This window comes from Tenrec ecaudatus, unplaced genomic scaffold (genome assembly GCF_050624435.1).
Source record: "Tenrec ecaudatus isolate mTenEca1 unplaced genomic scaffold, mTenEca1.hap1 Scaffold_1450, whole genome shotgun sequence".
NCBI lineage: Eukaryota > Metazoa > Chordata > Mammalia > Afrosoricida > Tenrecidae > Tenrec > Tenrec ecaudatus.
This window is the reverse complement of record NW_027457933.1, coordinates 31,364-38,280: the sequence shown is the minus strand read 5'-3', so window position 1 is coordinate 38,280 and position 6,917 is coordinate 31,364. Positions and strand designations below refer to the sequence as shown.

Here is a 6,917-nt window from a genome sequence, read left to right as displayed (position 1 = left end):
TGTGTGTGTGTATATATATATATATATATATATATACTTTGTATGCGGTCTTTCACTTTTGGGTGAGTTTATTTTCTTTTTTTGAGGATCTTCTTAATAATTATTTGCTTTCAAACAACAATATTTGGATAGACAATATTTTCTAGGGCCTTCTAAGCCAAAATGATTGCATAAAACTACATTTGTGAGAGTGTGGCCAGGCGGCTCGGACCGAGCAGGGCTTTCCTTCCCAGTGGATTGCAGAGCGTACACTGCCAGTCTCTTGTCTTCTGTTCACCATGGCTTCTTCTGATATCCAGGTGAAAGAACTGGAGAAGTGGGCCTCTGGCCAGGCCTTTGAGCTGATACTCAGCCCCCGTTCAAAAGAGGCCGTCCCAGAATTCCCTCTTTCTCCTCCAAAGAAGAAGGACCTTTCCCTGGAGGAAATTCAGAAGAAATTAGAAGCTGCAGAAGAAAGACGCAAGTCCCATGAGGCGGAGGTCCTGAAGCAGCTGGCCGGGAAGCGGGAGCACGAGAAGGAGGTGCTGCAGAAAGCAATCGAGGAGAACAACAACTTCAGCAAGATGGCCGAGGAGAAGCTGACCCACAAAATGGAAGCCAACAAAGAGAACCGAGAAGCACAAATGGTGGCCAAGCTGGAGCGCTTGGGAGAAAAGGACAAGCACGTGGAAGAAGTGCGGAAGAACAAGGAATGCAAAGACCCCGCCGATGAGACTGCAGCCGACTAGCTTGTCCTGAGGACTGACTTTCTCCCCTCCCTCCTCGAGATCCAAAGACCGTGCTGGCCAGTGTCATTTTACTACTATTACTATTTCCCTCCTGACAAAGACTAGAAGCCAACGTAGGACGTAAATAGGTAGATCCAGACCATGTGATGTTGTTTTAGGGGCTAAAGGGGAGAAACAAAAAGTGTTTGACTCTTTTTTTCTAAAGTGTTGGAGTGTTTCTAACGTAGCTATTTTTCTTGTTGCCTCTTTTCTACTTCGGTGCACTCAGTGCGCTGGGTGAATGGCTAGCACTGTATTGGCCCCGTGGAAACATGTTTGTGAAAGAGTATGTAGTGGCTTCTCAAAACTGTTAGATGCTGAATATCTGTTTGCTTTTAAATCCCAGTTCTGTCCCGATTTTACCAGATGCTACTGTACTTGAATGGTTAATAAAACTGCACAGTGCTGCTGGTGGCAGTGAAAAAAAAACTACATTTGTGATTATTTATTACAAGAAGGTTCAAGATAAATCTGAGGGTATAGAGACAATTTGGGACTCCACATGAGAATTTTTTTTCTACATGAAATATTTATAGCTTTGACAACAAATGGCACTAGTTGGTACCCTGAAACAGGAGTCCTCAAACTTTTTAAACAGGGGGCCAGTTCACTGTCCCTCAGACCCGTTGGAGGGCCGGACCATAGTTTAAAAAAAAAAAAGAACAAATTCCCATGCACACTGCACATATCTTATTTTGAAGTCAAAAACAAATGGGGTAAAAACACCTGGCGGGCCAGATAAATGTCCTCGGTGGGCCACATGTGGCCTGCGGGCTGTAGTTTGAGGACACCTGCCTGAACTAACTAGTTGTAAAGTGATATCTCATCAATTACTATTACTGTGAAATCTGTCTTTGGAAGATGGTGAAAGAGAGACAAAGCCCATTCCAAGGAAAATAAATCATGTTCAGAGGCATGAAGCTTCTCTTGAGTCTGTGCATGGTGTCCCTAGAGAGGTGCTGACAAGGTGGGGAAACCACAGCTTCTGAGAGGAAAGCATCACTGACCTCAGCCCTTGCATCTACTGAAACCATGGCCTGTTGCTGGGAGGTTTGTGTCTGGGCTCACACTGAATTCCCATCACTGTGCCTCTAGTACAGTAATACACGGCTGTGTTCTCAGGATTCACAGAGCTCAGTTTTAAATAAACTTTACTTTTGGAGGTGTCCCTGGTTATGCTGACTTGAGACTGGAGAGCTGGATTATAGTGTGTGCTAGCACCCCTCTGTATATCACCAACCCATTCCAGTCCCTTTCCTGAATCATGGCGGATCCAGCTGACATCGGAGCTGGTTAAAGAGAATCTGGAGACAGCACAAGTGAGAGCCAGTGCCTGTGAAGGCTTCACCAGTCCAGGGTCTGACTCTTGTCACTAGACCTGAGCCAGGACACCTGTAGATAAAAAGAGCAACAGTAGGTCATGTGTTCAGATGCTGCATCCCCAGACTTCCTGTGTGAATCCCTGAAGCACTCACCAGCCAGAGTCTCCACCAGAAAAAGGAAAGTCCACACATAATTCATGTTCATGTGGATAAGATTCATGACGCCCAGAAAATGCTCTCCAGGGTGAGAAAGAATACGAATTTAAGTACATGTGCTGTGGTTTCACATGGCTGCATATTATGTATTTGCATGTGGGAGGCACATAGTTATGTAAAGTTGAAAAGGGATCAATGGAGGCCCCTGGCTCTGGGAATTACATGGTGATGGGGATGTTGTCTTTGGGAGAACATAGTCCTCTCTCTCAGGTTTTCACTTTACCAATCATATGAACATTTGTTCATATTTTATGTTTAATGTTGCTTTACATCCATTACTATCATAATTACCCAGATGCTATGGTGAAATTATAGAGAATATCCTCATTGTGATAGGTAGGTTTATTGTGCCAACATGGCCAATGAACACACGTTGGATTAATTGAAGGGCAGAGAGGTAAATGGCTTGGTGAGCCTCACCTTTCTTGTCTCTTGCTTTGTGATGATCAGATCAGTGTGTGGTTGCCATAGCTTGCTCTCTGCTTCAATTTACAAACTACACTACCTGTGGGACACCTAACCCATGGACTGTGTTGCTTTAGTTTGAGTTTCCTTCAAAACTGCTTCACCACACTACTGGAGTAATATCGCTTGAGCTTGGGACTGTTGGATCCTGTCAACTGCCTTGCTGTTTGCTGCCTGTGCCAAGATAATCTGAATTGCTCTACAGAGGACTACCCTGTGGCCCTCAAGACCTGAAGGACTGCCAGTAGGGAAGTGAGTTGCACTGAGCCATTTGCGCTGCTTTATAGATTAACTGTTTATTTCTTATGTTATATAAATAGAGAGAAATTGATAGATATTGATGTATAATCATATGTTCTGGTTTGTTTGTTTTTTCATCTAGAGAACCCTTTCTAACATAATCACAACATAATGGAATCAAGGCTGGGCTTTCCTGAATCTCGTCACACATCTGAGCACAAAGGGAAACACTTATCTGTCATCCCTAAAGCTCCTTTCCCCTAGGATATTGCAGAATATTTGGAAAGGAGTAAAGGGTACTTCGAAGTTTTCATACAGAATTAGAGATTGAATTAAAACAAACAAAAAACCCTAACAACAAGGTTGTTTATGGTGTTAAAAGAAACCACAGAAATACAGTAATTTTTCCTCCCCAAAGGAAAAATTACTGTATATACTCGAATATAAGCTGACCCGAGTATAAGCCGAGGTACCTAATTATTACCTGGGAAACCAGAAAAACTGATTGACTCGAGTATAAGCCTAGGCTGGAAAATGCAGAAGCTATTGGTGAATTTCAATAATCAAAACAAGTGAAAATAAAATTACTAAAAATTGAGACATCAGTGGGGGTAATGTATTCAAATATTTATTTTAAATAAAAAACAAATAAAAGGACAACAAGTCATTTAACATTAGTAAACCAACACAGTAAGTGGAAAATAGGTTCAACAAAAACAATAAGGTATGAACAATGATACCTTAAGGGTACTATTCCCTGAGTTCAATCAGCAACCTAGCTAAAATGTAAAGAGTAAAATCCTTCAAAACTGGATTCCTCATCATCATCCGTATCCTAATGCAGAGCTTCAGCTGGTGTGAGGTCATCATAGATGCTTTCCTCACTGAGATCGCCGTCATCACCATCACTGCTGTCATTTTCACACAAAACACAGTCTTCACTGCCATTAGCATTACTAATACTACATTTCTGGAAGGCACATCACAACATATCTTCTGGAATGTCTTCCCATGCATCTAGAAACCACTTTGCTTTTAACTCTGTCAGGCTTCATGAGATTTCATCCTTTTGTTAGTCAGGTTTGGCCAGATCACATCCATTCATGCCACATCCTTCACACATGGTTTTTAAAAGGTTTATTCAAAGATACATCCAAAGGCTGCAGTACAGATGTAAGCCCACCTGGAATAACGGCTAAAGTAACTTTAATAGATTTTGCCTTTTTTTTTTTAATGTCATCCGACAGTTGGGCTCTGAACATATCCCAAACAAGTAGTGATGGCTTTTTCTTTAAGGCTGCTCCTGGTCATCGGTTCCAAATTTCTTACAGCCATTTTTTTTTGTTCCGTCTTCATCCATCCAGCCTTTAACATGTGCATGCACAGTAATTCTTGGTGGGAAATTGATCTTCTTAGGCAAAGTCTTCCTTTTAAAAATAATGACAGGGTGGAGCTTAGTTCCATTAGCCAAACATGATAGAACAACTGTAAAGTGTTTGTTTGTTTTTTTCATTTCCTGTGGTTTTGAGAAAAATGTCTTTTTTTCTCCTAAACTTGCCACAGTTCTGTTGCTTGGAAGATAAAAAGTTATGGCAGTTTCATCCACATTCCCAATATCTGCCAGGTCAAAGTTATAAATCCTTCTTTGTTTTATAATAAATGACTGGAATGACATAATTTTTTCTTCAAGGTCTTGTGACAATTTCTGGGAAATCTTTGTTCTTTGTCTCAAACATAGTAGGCCAAACCTATTCATGAAGTGGGTACACCATCCTTCTGATGCAACAAATTTTTCAATGTCTGGTGCTTTATATTTGTCATCCTTAGCCATCTGTAGAACACGTATGTGGATTCCCATGCGTGTTACACAGTAACTATTTTGATGATACTCCATAATCCATTTATGCAATTCACTCTCTAGAGCCCCACAAAAAGAAATTAAACCACAATGAGCTTTTTTTAGCTTTGGAATCTGTTTCAAGTCAGCCTTCATTTTCCTCTATTCCCTTACTTGCTTTTCATCAACATAGAATTCACTACTTGCAATACTGTTATTGCTCTCTTCTGCTCTTCACACAACCTTCATTTTGAAACCAGGCTCATATGACTGGCGTTTTTGTTTTGGTTGAAGAGTATCCATATCTAATAGGATAAAAAAATAAGACTTTGAAAAAGATTTTTCATGGTATTGCCCCCCACCCCCTACATGATGCGTTAGATGGTAGGAGGGGCAGGAGGGAGTCTGTGTAGATGGGGCATGCAGGATGTAAATTAGCATAGACACCAGAGGGGAGAGACAAAGCACAGCCACAGAAACATCCTTACCAGTTCAGCTGCCAGCGAAAGTGAATCAGTATGGGTGCTTCTGCCAATTGGAGCTGTCCATATCTTAGGACGGCTGTGATTGGTTAAATGTGAGTAAACAAACATTCAAAGACCTGCAGTGTCAACGCGACTTTGAATGAACAGTGGACAAACGGCAATCACCCACAAGATAACGGGCGCTCATCCCATTACCAGGGGGTGAAGGGTGCAGCGAAATGTTACATCTCACTGGGGTACCACTGACCCATGTATATGCCGAACTCCAGGTTTTCAGCACATTTTTGTGCTGAAAATCTCAGCTTATAGACGAGTATATATGGTAGTACCCACGTGTATGTTGGGCTCAATGTGTTCTGAGAGCCCCCTGCTGACAGCATCCCATCACACATACAGGAGAGGTATTCAATGAGCTTACACTGTCTTCCACCTTTTGGGGACCACAGAGAAACATTTTCTCTGATCCAAAGCATTCGTGCTCATTGTCAGAGGTGTTCCCTGGAGTTCTCTCAGCTGGTTTCCTGCCATGGGCAGTAGAGCTACCAAAGTGCTCAGCACAGCAGTTTTCGCTGACCAGCCACTGCAGTCCTTACCCAGGCTCCTGTCCTCACTTCTTTCTTCACTTGCTCCAGGAGGGGGTGGGTCTCTAACACCCCTGCAGGACAGCTTTCTTCTTGAGGTTAGTTTTAGGCCCGGTCTCACACTGATTCTCCCACACACTGAAAGCTTTGTGGAGGCCTGAAGGTTGCAAGCACTCTGAATTGGTTGAGTTGGCTGTAGTGGAAGGAAGTATGATCTATAGATATTGATATTTATATTAGATTTGATATGCCACAACAAAGTATTCATTAAAAAAGATATCTGACTGAAAGACATTGAACAGAGTTTAGGCTTTATTCTTTCCAAAGGTGGAGCGAAAGTTTTTGAAGCAGACTTTTATTCAAAGTAATTGAAGTATTAGATTTATAGCTATTTATTCCATGTTAAGGAGGAAATTATCAAGCCAGAATTCTTTTGTCTGGGTTTGTGTTATACGTATGATAGGGAACTTTGCAAATATTGGTAATTGTTTAACACAATGATAATCTAATGTTACTGAATTATGCATGAGAAGAATTTTACAAATGGCCTTTTGTTACATATGTGTATCATGAAAAAATAAGTGACAGATAGTCACACATAATTATAAACTGATGGAAATTCATCCCAGTATAACAACATTCAAAAAACAAACAAACATTTAAATAATGAACAGTAAAAGAGATTTTGATATAAGCCAGGAACTTGAATTTACAAAAAACTTCTAGCAATGGAATAAATAATCTTTATTTAATTTTCCTCCTAACCATCTTATTGGGTACTAATAGAGATATCATATCATTCCACAGTTCACTCACATCAAGCAGTATTGTACAATTGCTACCACAATCCGTTTCAAAACATCATCTTCCTTCTTGAATTCCTTGACTTCAGTTCCCGTTTATGTCCTCCCATGCCACCACCCACCGAAACCCTTAATCTACTTGCTTTCTCTATATGTTTATCAATCCCAAGTTTTATCTACTGTAAAACAGAAAAACATAAA

The 6,917-nt window shown here is 41.0% G+C and overlaps 1 pseudogene; it reads left to right on the top strand.

Moving 5' to 3' along the window:
- The first annotated feature begins 203 nt into the window (after positions 1-203).
- Positions 204-728, top strand: LOC142436071 (stathmin pseudogene; annotated as a pseudogene).
- The last annotated feature ends 6,189 nt before the right edge of the window (positions 729-6,917 follow it).